Raw genomic sequence first — 16116 nt, forward strand, 5'->3', positions numbered from 1 at the left:
AGTACATTGCTGTTTGTTTTGTCAGAACGGTGTGTGTGGAGCTGTCTGAGGGTGGGCTGCTGCATTTGTATTTCTGGCAAATCCCAGGGGTGAGTAACTCCTATCTATGACAATCTATCAGTTTTACTTTCATTCTTAATGTTTCCTAAATGCCTCATCCAATATGCTCAGTCCAGGACAGGCTTATTGGCTGTTCCTTGACTGGACATAACACAGACCACAGCATTTGAAGAATAAATCTTTGGCCAAAACTGCAGGCTCCAAAAAGTCTACCCAGGATAAATATGAGATTTTAAAAAAAAATAAAGAAAAAAGACAAAACACCCAATAAAACAAAACTAAAAAGTAGTAATTTAGAAAGCATGTGAATTAGCAATAGCTCTTTGATAAAGAGCAGGGCAGATGACAAATTTCTGTATCACCAGGATCTAACCAGCTCACATGCACTTTTCCCCATGGCTCTTTCACCAAAACTCCAAGTACCTCTTAAAAATTTTAAAACAGGAACAAACTCCCTTCTTTTTACCTAGCTGATACAGACTTTTCTCCTGATCTATACCAATTACAGCTGCAGGATAAGCATTTGGCATCTTAAAAACTTATAATAGCTACTAAGCCATTAATTGGAAAAATTTAATTACAGAATACACATATCCAAAGATACACAGCTCAAGAATGACCAGAATATGAACATACAGCCTAATGGAAACTAAAATATATTTAGAGCATTTGTAAAATTTTCTAAAGAAGAAAAATCACCCTAACAATTCTGCATGCTGTGTGTCCTACCCCATCGTAAGACACTGGAAACTGGGCAACACCAAAATACCAGTGGTTCTCTACCACGTTCCAGTGTGATTCCATCATAAAAAGGGACATGTGGGAAATCTCCCCTGCCAGGAAGCAGAGTGCTGGTCAGCTCCCAGAGCGAAAGGCACAGCAGGAGGGCTGTTAGCACCTTCATTTTAACAGGGTACAGGAGTCTGCCCACCAACAGACGAATTAAGACACTTCAAGGTTATGGAGAAAGAGAAGACAACACAGAATGTGTCTTACGCAGAGGTTTTGATTAGAAAACTTCCAAACTCCCCTTCCATGGATGGTCCATGTATCAATGTATTCAGTCTGATCCACAACAGTATCATTAAAAGAAAAAGTGAATCCACTTTTGACATTGTTCCTTAGCTGAACCCTACTCATAACTACCAACATCTGTCCAAGATCATTTATGACTGGGTTTGCTGGCGACAGAAGAACCAACCTCAAGAGAGAAGCGTGAAAGGGAAAGAGCAGCTCTAGAATCTTCATTGCTATAGGAGGAATAAAAGGAGTGAAAAGCCTAATGGAATGTACCTGAAGGGGGCCTACAGCAAAGATGCAGAGAGACTCTTGACAAGGGCCTGGAGTGACAGGACAAGGGGGAATGGATTCACACTGACAGAGGGCAGGGTTAGGTTGGATATCAGGAAGAAATTCTTCCCTGTGAGGGTGGTGAGGCCCTGGCACAGGCTGCCCAAAGAAGCTGTGGCTGCCTCATCCCTGGAACTGTTCAAGGCCAGGATGGATGGGGCTCTGAGCGACCTGGGATTGTGGAAGGTGTCTCTGCCCATGGCAGGGGGGTGGAAGTGAATGAGCTTTCAGGTCACTTCCAACCCAAACCATTCTATGATTCTATGTTTCTATGAAACATTTTCATCACGAGTTCAGAGAAAAAATGTCTGACATAATTCTTTGTAGTCAAAAGAAATGTTTCTTAAAAAGGCTGAGGTGAACTTTTGGCATTAAGAAAAAAATCCTGACAACAAAGCAAAACTGCATGGGGATGATGCTTCTTTGGAAGTAATAAATTACTTTGTTAATTCATTAATTCATTCAAAACCTTTCCTAGGAACCATTACATGGTACTATTTGATCATGAACATGGTAAAACATTTACAAATAACAACCCTTTTTCTCAAAAGGAAAAGTCTAAGGCTTCATAATGAATCAGTGGCTCTGAGCCAGTTTCAGTAGTCTCAGCCTTTATCATCCTCTCAGCCTTAACAGACACCGTGCTTTGTAATTCAGGGCTTTCCTCTCAAGGGAAGAGCTGATATCAGTTCCAAGAAGTTCGTGCAATCGGGCACTCCAACCATATGCTTGATTTTTGTAAAGCGCTGGTTTAGGAACACAACCTTTTTACTTAGAAGCAAATAAAAGGTACAGAAACAACTCCTGTTAGGGGTTTGGGAATGCTAGAACAAGCAAAATACAAGGGTCACATGTGTTTCAAATGTATTTCCACTTAAAATATTATTGAGCTTCAAGAACTCAGACTGACAACTGTTAATAAGCAGTATTAGCAAAAGCAATCAATTCTTTTTACCTGAAAATCACAGCAATGTGCTTTAACAGAACTTCAAAAGAGGTGTCTGTACAATGGAGAAGCTTCCCAAGAGTAAAAAAACACCAAGTTCTGCCTCAAGCGAACTTTGTCACAGAATAGGTATGTGAAAATAGAAGGTTTGACACAATCTTAGTAACAGCAAGAGCATCACAGCAACACAATTTAATATAACATGTCAAACAAAAATCTAAGTCTTTGAGTGCATGTTCAAATGAATGTGTGGTAACTTGCACTAATAAATGTCATTAATGTTATGAAGAGTGCTCAAGTCCTTTCACATTAACAAGGAATACATGCTTTACAGGAAAATAGAAAGCAATAAAACCCAACTAAACAAAAACAAACCCAGGGTAATACCAGGTTTTGGCACGATGCACTGCCTAGGAAAATCTGGTGCTGAGTGAATCACTTATTCTAAAAACCAACACTCCTTCACCAGAAGAATCTTTAAAGTAAAAAAAGAAAAAATAAACCTTTAAAAATTCTGTAGATCATTTTTTATGCACTTAAAGTGAAGTTTTTTCTCTTCATTAAAAATAAAATAAGATAGCAAAGGTCTAAATATAAAAGATAATCCGTTGACCTGTTAGTTAAATACTTTGCAAAGGATACTCTTTAGCTTACATATAGACATATTCACAAAAACTGTGAAATGTCAGCATTTACAAGTTAACATTCTAATCTTATGTTAGAAAAGCTGACACGTGATCATGGATACCTCAAAAAAAACCCCCCAAAGAACCAAAAAAGCCCAAAAAATCAGCAGCACATGGCAAAACAGGATTATACTAAACAAATACATTACGTAAGATAGGGTTGTACTAAATAAAAAATACACCGCATCCTTTTATCATTCCTCTGTGTCTCATTGCTCTGTGTCTCCTAACGAACTGGAAGACTCACTTTTCCAACTCATAAAACAACTCCCCTCAGCTTCCTCCAAACCCCACAAGTACAGCACTTCTCACAGGGAAAGGGACTCCTTTCAGGCAAGAAAAAAGCTATTAAGCTATTTCTCTGACATGACATGACATTATCAAAAAGAGTTACAACTATGCCTCAGATTTTCAAGTTCTTCTGATTTAATATGATTCAGTTGCTGGTCTTGAAAAAGAAAACCTTAAATAACACTAATAATATTCATTTCTCCAAATCACCTATTAGAAATTCTGATTTTATGGATGTTTAATGCAAAAACTGAAATACAACACAACTGGTCATTAAAAAAACGCTTCTAATCCTTTATTTTGGAAGCTCTAGATTTACTGTTAGAAGCAGAAAAGGCCAAATATTACTCTCCTTCTCACACAGAAAGAAGAATGCATGATCATTGCTTCTTTTTCTCCCTTTACTAATGCTTAAAAAAGAAGACTTGATGACTTTTTGTTCACATATTAAGCAGATCAATTTGATTTCCCATACTCTCCTAAAGAGATGGTCCATTTCATGAAGAAGCAATTCATGATGTGACTTAAAATTCATTTTCATATGACTCTTAGGAAGCAAACCGGAGAGGTTTCACATCATCCAACTCCCAATTCATAAACAAGTAAAATGAAAATGCTAATGTGCTTTCCAACAGAAAGCACTGCTGCCAAAATGTCCGTGCACATTATCTTTCTTTTTTTTCATCTTCATTTTTGGTCTACTCCTAAGCATGCAACAAATACTTTTCATCACATGACCTTTGACCAAATGGATATTATCATAATTGTATGTTCTCTGTTGCAATAAAAAAGTAAAATTAAAAAAAAAATTCTCACAGAAAAGGCTGATTGCCATCAATGCCATTGTAATATGCTGAAGCAGCTGCAAACAGAGATTCCAGACCAGGCCAGAGTGAAAGCAGGATTTAAGCTCAACAACTAAATGCTCTTCTTTAATCAGATCACAATACTTCAAAATAATTTATCACTTCATGTTGATTTGTTATGCCTACTATGCTTTTCTAGAATACAGCTCTTCTCTAGACCCAAAGCTTTTGACAGAGATTTGCCAGAACTACCAGGCCCTTCTCAGGAGACGTTTCCTAAGAGGTTCCATACTCAGCCAAGTTACCAGGACATTTAAGGACCAAGAATATCACGTCAGTTAACAATTAAGCAAAAATTATTTCTCATTCAGGAAGAGTTAAATTTCCCCCCAACCTTAAATAAACAGACAAAACCAAAATGTTCCACATCTTCTTGATTTAAAAGAAACCAGTTGTTCCTTCTCCCATGCAATTTATTTTAAATCACAGTTTTGTAAGTCTTCTAAGACCTTTGCTAAACTGGAAATAAATGCATGCCTAACAGATACTCATCCTAAAGTATAAAACTTCCATGCACATAGTAGTGGACACTTAGTTACACAAGCACATGTTGAAATTAGAAATCATATACTTGAGAATTCATGGAATTATTTAAGGTAACAAGGGCCTTACATATTCACAGAGCTTAATGGCTTTTGATACCAGCACTGTTTAAAGAGAACCACTGAAATTTATCCAGAAATTACTATGCAAAAGTATCCCTTCTGGCAATGCTGTGAAAACCAGCAGAACATTCAGGTTCCAAAGTGCAAACTACACGTAGAGTGATATCTTCTAACTATGTTAATTACTGGGCAATTACATAGTCTTCAGTCAGCAGAATTCCCAATGAAAACAAGTTCTGCTTGACTAAAGTCAGCAAGAAAAAACTTGAATATTAGAAAAATAACCTACACTTATACTCAACAGTAATTAAAAAAGTGCATTTAGCAATTAAAAATTTCAGGTGATAACTATAATTTTCTGTAGAGGATTTGACAAAACAAATGTATGTGAATGGGCAACTTCAAGCTAATCCAGTCATCTTCTAAAAAATATGATTGTAAAAAAAATACAGAAAAACTCACAACTATCTTCCTTCATTTATAATGAATAGTATGCTAGACTATTCCAATAATCAACTGACTACTTTCCCCAGGACAAATACTTACACACTTACACGCTGCATAACTTACACAGAAAATTAATACATAAAACATTTCACTAAATAGGAACAAAGAAAAAACCTTTTACTTTTAATCCAAAATAATTTTAAGAAATTCAAACCCAGTGCAATTCATGAGAGCAGCTGCTCAGGAGGGAGCCTGGCTGGCTGGCACCAGAATTCTGACCAGGAGCCTGCCTGTTCTGGTCTGCCTAAGACTAGAACTAAACTCAGCTCTGAGAATATTGGTCTTTTAGCCTTCCCTCACTTTTTTACTTTGTGTGTGGGTTTATAATTCAAACCTTATGAAGGAACCTGGACTGGATTAATAAGCAGGAACTAATTATTAGCCCCTGCTGTACCAAAGACACTGTCAGTGTTCCATCCTTTGTCAGCTTTACCAACTCCACATCTTCTGCAGTCATGTAGAGCTAAACCATGTTAAATACATGTCATTTTTAAAGTACAATAGTTCTTCCACAGGATTCAATGTTGACATACAATTTAACATAAAAAAATATTTAAACCACCCCCCACCCCCACCAAAACTCCTATTAACTAGAGACTGTAATCAGATCATGGTGTATTTTACACCCAGAGGAAACTGGAAAGATTTTAGCATAGATGCTACTGGAATACAACCATTTAAAATCAAAATGTATTATGTTTTTGCAATAACTTTGTTAACTTTTTTCTTTCTCTAAAAAGAAAAAATATTCAAGTACGTTAGAAGGAGAATTACTTCATTTCCAAGTATTTCACATATACATCTAGATCATAACTTGTAAAAAGTGATTTACATTTTTGTAACTATTTCTGAGAACTCTTGCTACTCAGTATTCATCCCCTTTACTAAAAATATGTCTTTAATACAGTTCACATCACAGTAACTCAAAAAATTAACCTCTTCCATCTCTCCTAAACACACTCTGGAATACATTAAGGCAATCAAGCAAGCCAGTATCCTGCAAAAACGTTTTGAAACCTTTTACTGAAAAGTTAATTTTCTAACAGTATTACCTTGGTCCCTTATAAATGAATGACATAGACGGTTAACTTCTAAAGGTATGCTCTGAAAGTAATAGGGATTTATGCCACATTATTTCTGCTTGCTATAATAGAAAAAGGAAAAAGACCCCACAAAACAAAACCGAAAAAAACAACTACTAACTTTGCTCAACTGTGAAAGTACCACTGGGGCAACACAGTTGTGTGTACACAGATACAGACAGATATATAGAGATAGATGATAGATAAACAGAGATAGCGATATAAATATATATAAAGGGAAAGACAAAGAACACACTTATTTTCAAATACTAAAGCACAAAGGATCTACGTATAGCAAAGTCTTCAGGGCACACAGTCAATTTAAATGAAAAGTTTCCAAACATAAGTATAATTTGCCTGTTTTTGAAATTTTCAAGCACATTAGTTCTTGTCTCTTCTCCACTTCAAGATTTTTAAACCAATATTGTTCTTTCAACCCCAACGAGAGGTCAAGTCAGGCCTCTTTATTTAAACATTAAAGGCAGTTCCTGAGTGCATTTGTAAGGATAATTTAACTAAATCCCAGGTACGTTCAATATCAATGGAAGTTAAACAGCTGCATCACACACTTTTTAAGTGCTCTTTACCTAGAAAAAGTATTTAAGGAAGTCCGAAAGCAGAACCTATTTTTTAACTCCTAATAATAAAATTAATCTGGTCCTGGAGTATCAATATCTCATTTTACTATTTATCACATGTGATTAATCCTAAATTTCTGTAAGAATCATTTTTAAGTGGGTTAATAAACAAAAGTGGTTTTAAACTCAGTTTCTGAGAACCCTTCCAGAGACAGTTTACAATGCTATTGTCCATCAATGCTAACCAAATGTGCAGGAACTTGTCCAGGGGAAAACAAAAACACAAAAACAAAACAAACAAACCAAAAAAAAAGAAAAAAAATAAAAAAAAGAAAAAGAAAAAATGGGAAATGGGAGAGGGGGCAGAAAGTGTTTTGGGTGAAATCATTAGAAAGGTGAACAAGGCAGATATCCTGGTGGGAGCATGTTACAGCCCACCCAACCAGGATGAAGAGACAAATGAAATATTCTCTAAAGGACTGGGAGAAGCCCTTTACAATCGCTGGCCCTTCTACTGAGTGTCTGCTGGAAATACACAGCAGAGGGGAAACAGGACTGCAAGGATGTCACGAGGTTCTGCAGGGAGGAATTTAGGAGGGCCCAAGTCCAGCTAAAACTTATCCTGGCTACCACCATAAAAGACAGTACAAAAATGACTTTATAAATACAACAGCAAGAAAAGGAGGACTAAATCTCCATCCATCCTCATTGGATGCAGCAGAAAACAGCAGTGAGAAAGAATGAGGAAAAGGCTTGAGGCACTTAGTGCTCCTTGCCTCAGTCTTCAGCAGCCAGTCCCCAGGGTACCCAGCCCTGAGCTGGAAGAGAGGGAGAGTGAGCAGAACAAACCCCCCCATTCCAGAAGAAGATGCTGCTGTGCCTCTCAGACACACACAGGTCTACAGAGCTAGCTGGGATCCACCTGAGGGTGCTGAGCAAGCTGCTGAGAGAGCCCACACAGCCACTTCTGATCATTTACCAGCAGTCCTGGCTATTTAGGGAGGTCCCAGTCAACTGGATATTAGCAAGTATTCCTCTCACCTACAGAGAGGGAAGAAGGATCTGACTTGATCCTCTGTGACAAGGTGACCCATGTTTTGGATGAGGGAAAGGCTTGGCATGTTTTCTACCTGGACTATAGTAAAACTTATCTTTTTCTAATGTCTTCACCTGGAGAAACTGGGTGCTTCTGGCTTTGACATGTGCATTGTTTGGTGGGTAAACCAAACGGCTGGGTGAACAGGCACAGAGAGTATGGAGTGGCTGAGGGAGGTGGGAATGTTTGGTCAGCAGAAAAGGATGCTTGGGGCGGGGGACCTTCCGGCTGTCCACAACTCCCTGACAGGACAGTGGAGCCAGGTGGGGGTCAGGCTCCCAGGCTCTGCTCCCAGTGAACAAGGGACAGGAAAAGGGGAAACAGCCTCAAGCTGGGCCAGGAGATGTTTAGATGGAATACTGAGGGAAAAAAAAAATCTTCCCCAAAAGGGTAGTCAAGCCCTGCAAAAGGCTGCCCAAGGCAGTAGTGGAGCCACGAACCCTGGAGGCATTTAAAAGACCTGTGGATGAGGCACCTGGGGATGTGAGTTAGCGGTGAATTTGGCAGTGTGAGGTTAATGGTTGGACCCAACCATCTTGAAGGTCCTTTTCAACCTTAACAATTCCATGATTTCAAACTAACTTTTCTTCATTCTATAGTTGGTCAGGCCAAGATACTGACTTTTCAGTGTGGCAACTCTGAACTAAAAGCAAGCTGAATGTGGCATGTGCATCATGCGGAAACCTCTTTAGAAACTCACTGTAACACTATTTCAGAAGCTGCAACCCATGGAAAGCCCTTTTAAAAGCTGAATGGTAAATGCATGCTAAAATATTTTGGTTTCCATCTAAATCTACACTAAATTCCAATCCTCAGAGACAGGATTTCCACTTTATTTCTCTCTATATACACACACTAAGCTCAAGAACGGTAACATAGTAAAGTGTTGTTAAAGTTTTGAAAAAAGTAAACCTAACACAAAGAACTTGACTGTAGGTCTCTTTTTCCTTAGAAATTTTGAAAAATCCAAAACATCACTGTGTTCTGCAATAAATAGAAGATACTTAAATGAAAACATAGGTATTTAATATAAATGGATACTAAAACAAATTCAAAGTAAAGCAATTCCATCTTTCTGTAAACCCACCTCAAGATAAAAAATTCTAGCAGTGGGTTCTGGCAAAGTATTTAATAAGGAAAAAAGAACTACAAGACCAAGTTCTGGCAACAATAAACAGAATATTGGATAGCTTTTACCTGCATTCATTTTATTCAGAAACCTTAAGCAGACACAGAATAAACATTTAAGAAACACAGAAAGAACTTATAATATTTAGTACATTATTCAGTACATTTATTTATTTACAATTTAATGGAAGTTTAGAAAACAAAATAATTTCTAAACCTTTGGAAGTTTTGTATTTCAAATCTTCAAATTTTATGTAGAATAATTTCACTTGAATATAAAGACCTGGGGAGGAGACAAAAAAATTACTTATGAACTTCTAATTTTAAGGCTTGTAAGGTTGTTACAAAGAATCCTTTCATAATCTTGTATATTGAGATCAAATTGCTTATGAATTGATGTAATGGATTGTTAGTTTCAGCTTCCCAGACGAAGGGGGGTTTGTTCAGCTGGGTTTTTAAATGTCAAACTGCTTCCAGGGCTAGGTTATGCAACTTGTTTCACTGCAGGAGATTATATTCTATTTTTTTGAGCATGGTTATTAACTGATGAAGCACCTCTAAACCTGTTCACATTCTTCCAGATTTCTTCTGCCTCCAGCTGAGGTGCCCAAAAACCCACGTGAGACAGCAAGGACGTCTACAGCAGCGATTTTCTTGAAAAGTCCACAGCTTAGAGCAAGCATCTGTCATCCCTTTCAGCTCACATCTATTCAATATCCTCTTCAACAGCTGCATCCCCTCCCCACAGAGTTCACATACCAGAGTAGTTCCAGCTACAATGGACCTACAACAATCATCTGGTCCAACAGCCTGAGCCCTCACCAAAAGTCAGAGCTCATTAGGAAGGGCACCGTCCAAGTGCCTCCGAGACATGGACACACCCGGGGCACTGACCGCTGACCTGGGAGCCTCTGCCCCGCCTGGCCACCCTCAGCATCCCTCTCTCCAGACTGGACAAGCCCAAAGTCCTTGGTTGCTCCTCACAGGTCATGCCTTCCATTGTATCCATACTGAAGTATGGAATTTCCACTCCATCACTTGAAAGAGATGACTGCCATTTGTGAATTTTTCATCCTCTACTCAGATCAAGTGATGCAGAGCCTTGGTGTGGCTGTGCTGCCACACGACAGCTCTCATGAATGCAATGGTTCGTAGCCAGAGTGCAATTCTCCAGTATGTACAAAAACTGAAACACGAGCGGCCAGCATGTTCAAACACTGATAGCAATGGCCCTGTGGACTGCTTTTATATAAATAACACAGCACATTAAATATCTTTTTAAGTCCTTTGCTGAAGGAAAAGCAACAGGTCTAGTAACAAATCCAAGGCTACAGCCTTGAAATTACTAGTTTTCGCACTGGAAAAATTAGAGTTTAGATGTTTTGCATCTCAAGATGCGCTTGCACACCCTAAATCCTTAATTTCCAAAGATATCAAGTTGTAAATACCGTCAGCCCTCAGTGCCAGATTCCAACTATATTCCTACAAGTAACCTACCCTCCAGCAGAGATTGCTTTGCCCTGTACACATCTGCTATGGCCTTATAATCCAGAGGAAAGATGAAGAGAAGCAAAAGTCTCAATTCGGAGCCACCTCTGCTACCATCATTTTTTAAATTACTTTTTCCAAAAGCAAACAAACGGCCCCATCCATCATTGTTGAACAGTCACCTAAAATAAATTTTTATATGTGCACAAAAATTTGCCATCTTTTCCAGGACTGGACTAAAATGAGAGGAATATTCCTGGAGTCTAAGGAAGAATGGTTCCATGGAAGAATGGGTCTGAACCTGACTTATGTTTCACTGGAAGTGAAAACTTGCCTGACTACTTAATATTTGAGTATTATGATGTCATATGTTTATCAGATAAGGAGGTTCAAATTTGGTTATTTAATCAAGGAAAGTGCTGAATAGGTGAAAACTCTACATTCTAAAACTTACCACAGTTGTTCTTGGGAGTCCTAAAAAAACCAGGATTTAGCCCTATATCATTTTCACTAAGTGGAAGTTTTTAAAGACCTCAGAGCTCCACAAACTGATTGAGATTTTAAGTCTTTTTTTTTTTTTTTTTTTTTTTGGTACTAAATTAGTACTTGATATGCTTGATTTTCTTGAAACTAAAACTTAGAACTTTTGCAAATATAACACAAGACATATTTTAAGCTAAATACATTTCCAAATTCTTCTCTGAAAGACATCCAAAACCTGAATTTTAATCATTCCAATGAGAAATGGAAAAACCTACTTTTCTTTTATGGGTATTATATAGGCATGATAAATATTTCTCTTTCTGAGAATCCAAAATTACTTTATAAATATTATGCCCATTCCTGTAGCTGTGATTCAAAGGATGGGAAAGTTTACTAGAGATTGTCTATAACAAGGTGATCACTGGAAATTTTAGCCTCATGTATGCTAACAAACTTAAGGCAGACACAGATGTCACATAAAGCCACTGGAAAACTGCAGAAGAACTCTTCAAAACTTACATCCCTAAAAATCTCTTGCGGAACATCCATTGCCACTTGTATGTGTAAATAAAAAACTTAACTCACTTTTCTTAATTCAGAAAGTCCTCTGTGATTACTTAGAAAGAAATTTATGGGTATGTATTTCTCTTTCTCCAACCACTCCCTAGAATGGAATTTACATTTTTAATGGTTTAATTGAAAGAGTGGATAGAACCCCCAGAATTCATTTCAGTCACACCTAAAATAAATCTGCCAACTGAACAATGGAAAGGAAAAAAAGCCGGCTATGTCAGAAAAGCAAAATTCTTCACATTGGTCAATCCCAAACATTTCAGGACAAAGTAATACAAATTCTACCATATGCTAAGAAAGTTTAGATAATTCCACATTAAGAAAATTACAAATCACTTAATTTTTATCTGTAAAAATAGTACTACCTCTCGAGACTCAGGTCTAGAGAGCAGATATTTTGCTTAAAGGATGCAAAGTGATGAGGGAAGATTAGGGTTGCAAGAGGCCTTATCAGAAAAGAAAAATGCAACCCTCAAATTTAAGCTATTTATTTTTACTAACACCAGCAGGGGTTATTTCTACATAAATCTTAAGTCTTTAGAAGTATGAGGTAGAAAAAAGAAAAACAAGCCCTGTACTTTGAATTTCTGATGCAATCTTACATTTATAAAGATCAAAGTAACGAAGTAATGAAGCATAACAGATGTTAAAATACAGCATCCGAAAGTCACCTGGAAACACTTTTTAGATTATCTGTCACTCACACTGTACCTAAAGGTAGATTTAAGTCCACATGACCTAAAATTTATAGACTGGAGTGTACTGGGGGGGAAAGCCCTATGAAAAAAAAAAAAAAAAGAAACCACGACCCAAACAAAAAAGCAACCAAAAATCAGCTAAAAAAGTTCTAAGTATCAAGACTGGTTTAACAAGAATTTTTCTCCTTCATTATTATGACCAAATTAGTTTTCCATGAGCAGAAAGAACTTCCCTATAAGGGCACCTGAGTATGAAGCACTGCACAGATGGACAGCAGCAGATAACACCACACATGAGGGTATGGGGCCCTGCACACACAAACCACACCTCGTGTACCTGAACATGGGCAGGAAGACACTGTGAATTTGACATTTAAGAACTCACAGAAAGTGTTTCCATGATACCACAAACTTTTTTCCATTTGGTGTTGCAAGCTTTCCTGGAAGCTGGGTATTCAGTAGGAACTGAGCCAAGTGCTCACAGACACACCACACTTAGATATCTGCCTCAGCAGTTCTATAGAGACAGGGGGAGTTATTGCCCTTAAGACTGCAATCCAATTGTTCTTCTGGACCAGAAATATGCTTCATAGCATAACTGCATTTTGGCATCTCTAAATCTGTGTAGCTGTCTTCAGCCCAACACCACAGAGGCAGCTAACAGTGCCCAGACAGCAGATACCCTTCACCAAGCTCTGGCAGTAGTTGTGTCACTTGGAAAGAAATGTGAAAGAGCTAGCCCAACAGCCCGTGGGACACGCAAACAACAGTCAAGGAGCTCCTAATTAATTGCAAAAGGGCTGAAACTGTACTGGGCCACCTAGTGAGGAACGGTCTGATTATTGTGTTTCCAAATCCTTGTGGAGGTTTCTGTGTGAACGCGACAGAAGCAAACGTGTCACCTGGTATGCTCAGTCTTCAACCATTCCAGGTCAAACTGGTAGGAAGCCTCAAACTTAATTATAGAAAAAGATTTGGATAAAAACAAATCCAAAGGCGGCAGACCCTATTTTAATGCCAGCTGTCTCAATCTGGTATGCACACGACCCACCCACCCCCTCGGTCAGCTACAGTAAAACACCATCTCAACTTCAATGACCCAGAACAACAGCAGAAAGTGCTACTGATGGAACTATTCACACAGACACATTGAGGCACAGAACACATAAATTTATCTCCTGTATTTAATTGTTTTCCTTTCAAATACTCTTAAGAATCTCTTTAAGATGCTCTGAAAAAAAGCCTCTGGGATTATCTACCCTTCACTGAGCATCCAAGCATCGCGTGTTTGAACGCTACTGTGATTTTCTTCTTTCGGATCCTGCCAGCATGAGGATCACTACTGCACTCAGACACTGTATGCCCTGCATGCTGTTATTGAGGATGGACAGCAGCCTGCTTCCAGTATTAGGGAGTGAGAAACTGAGTGCCCCTGAAGGAAAAACAAGGAAGTAATTACAACACTTGCATCAACAGTTACTTTAGACAGTCAAGCCATGGATCTGGAGGCACTGAGATCATGGTCATATATTCAAAAAATATATGTGGAAGAGCAAAATCCAAAGAACAGAGAGGAAATCAGCCAGGAAGTGCTGAGAACAAAACCTATTAAGCAGGTCTACTGAAACAGGTCTTCAAGCACTGTGACAAAAACTACGCGAAGTTCCGTTAAAATGCAGCAGCAAGGTGGCAAAAGATGCATTCACGTTGTGCAACTGATAGGTAAAAAGAACTGCTAAGGTAGAAAAGAAAAATTGCTTATGAGCTAAACTAGAGTCTTCTGACAAGAACCAAAGCTGCAGGCAGAGTTCATCATGACAATACCCCAGAGAAGAAGGGTGGGCTCAGGCGCTAAGGCACCAAGAGGACACAATCAAACTTATTATAAAGATCAGGAGCCTCAAAACCCCTAAAAAGTTTAAAGACCAGATTTATGGAAAGTAGGTTAGAGGTCTGAAGATTCTGAGATTTTCAGGAATACTTCAACACCTGTGTTTACACTAACAGACACTAGGCACCCACACACCTCTAAAAAATTACACAGGATATTTCTCAGCTAAAATATTCTGGACAATGTTTGAAAACTTGGCCATGTACAGTTTGGCCTTGGAAGCAGAAGACCAAAGAACTCATAGCCAGGATTTCCAAACCTCTGGAGAACTACTCCAAGGGTTCTCCCATTGACAGAGACATCAATTTACTAGTGAAGAGAAGGCAGGCCCCTGCTGCCCCTCTAAACTAATTCCAAAATCCCCTTTTGTAGCGACCCTTACGCCTCATGATTAAGGGCATCACCAGCGCCACACACGAGTGTCAGTCATGCGGGGAGGGCTCAGGCAGGCGAGGGGGCAGGTGAAGGAGGGAGAATGCAGGAGGTGCAGGCAGGAAAAGGCAGGAGGAGACAGGTGAGGGTCAGTGAAGGCAGGTGGAGGCAGGAGGAAACAGGCGAAGCTGCAAGCAGGTGGAGGCAGGAGAATGGCGGCAGGTGGAGCCGGACCTCGAAGAGCCCATCCCCACAGCCACGCTCCGGCCGGGCTCTGCCGCCCGCTCGGCCGGGGCAGCTCCTGACTGTGACCTGGGCGGGCAGGGCTGTGACCGGAGCTGGCAGGGCTGTGATCCAGCCGGGAGCAGCGCCCGCTCCGGCCGGCCTGCCCCGGCCCGTCCCCGCTCGCCGCCGGCGCGGCCTCACCCGGATGTGGATGCGGCCGCTCCCCCCGCTCCCCGCCGCCGAGGTCACCTTGATGCCTCCGAGCTGAATTGTCTGTCCCCAGGCTGGGTTGTCTCACCTTGTGCAAACGCAACTGATGGCGTCAGATAACTTCTACAATACGTGTTGCTTAATGAAGGAAACTACCTTGTGTTTGGAGCATTGCGTAAGATTACATCACCGGATAAATATGCATTAGGTAGGCGGAGAGCTTGGATTAGATAGGCGGGTCCATGTGAGTTTTGCTTTATAAAAGATGCAAGCTGTTCCCACCTGAGCGTGGTTTGTGGAAAGCCGCGCTGCGCGCCCTTTAGGGAATAAACAGTATTTATTCTGTAAACTTTCTAAAGTGCTCTGGGTGTGTTTAGGGGGCTCCGAAAGTCGGGAAAAGTCCCCGCAGCGCCGTGCGCTGCTGCTCATCCCGGGCGGGCTCGGGGCCGCCCCCGCCGCTCGCTGTCCCTGCCGGGCAGCCGCTGGAATCACCGCTGGAATCACGGCAGGAATCACGGCTGGCATCACCCCGGCGCCGGTGTCGGAGCAGACCCGGCTCTCGGTGGAGCCTCTGCCCCTTGCCCTTCGGTTCCCGGTCCGTGTTTGCCCACCCGGCCCGACCGTAGGCTCGGAGCGTGGCAGAGCACCAGCGGCGTCCCTTCAGTGTCATCCCAGAATCACAGGATCCTGAGGGTTGGAAAGGACCTCTGGAGATCAGCCAGTCCAACCTCCCTGCCAGGACAGGGTCACGCAGAGCTGGTGGCACAGAGATGGGTTTGGAATGTTTCTAGAGAGGGAGAATCCACACCCTCCCTGGGCAGCTGTTCCAGTGCTCTGCCATCCTCAATGGGAAGAAGTTCTTCCACATATTAAAATGAAACTTCTTGTGTTTTAGTTTATGGCCTCTGCTCCTTATACTGTCAGTGGGTACCACTGGAAAGAGTCTGGTCCCTCCTCTTGGCACTCCTGTGAGATATATAC

General features: G+C 40.3%; 1 protein-coding gene across 4 annotated transcripts in view; it reads right to left on the reverse strand.

The window, feature by feature from the left end:
• The window catches only part of CCDC91 (coiled-coil domain containing 91), a 114563-nt gene extending 99224 nt beyond the window's left edge, over positions 1-15339 (reverse strand). For 3 of the 4 annotated variants that reach the window (XR_009207801.1, XM_040063198.2, XM_058420411.1), the window contains exon 1: positions 15224-15339. The gene's annotated coding sequence lies outside the window, so the exon portion shown is untranslated. Of the gene's footprint in view, positions 1-15174 lie in introns of all 4 variants that reach the window. The other variant, XM_040063199.2, reaches the window with a different exon arrangement.
• Between the last annotated feature and the right edge of the window lie 777 nt (positions 15340-16116).

Source organism: Hirundo rustica, chromosome 4 (genome assembly GCF_015227805.2).
Source record: "Hirundo rustica isolate bHirRus1 chromosome 4, bHirRus1.pri.v3, whole genome shotgun sequence".
NCBI lineage: Eukaryota > Metazoa > Chordata > Aves > Passeriformes > Hirundinidae > Hirundo > Hirundo rustica.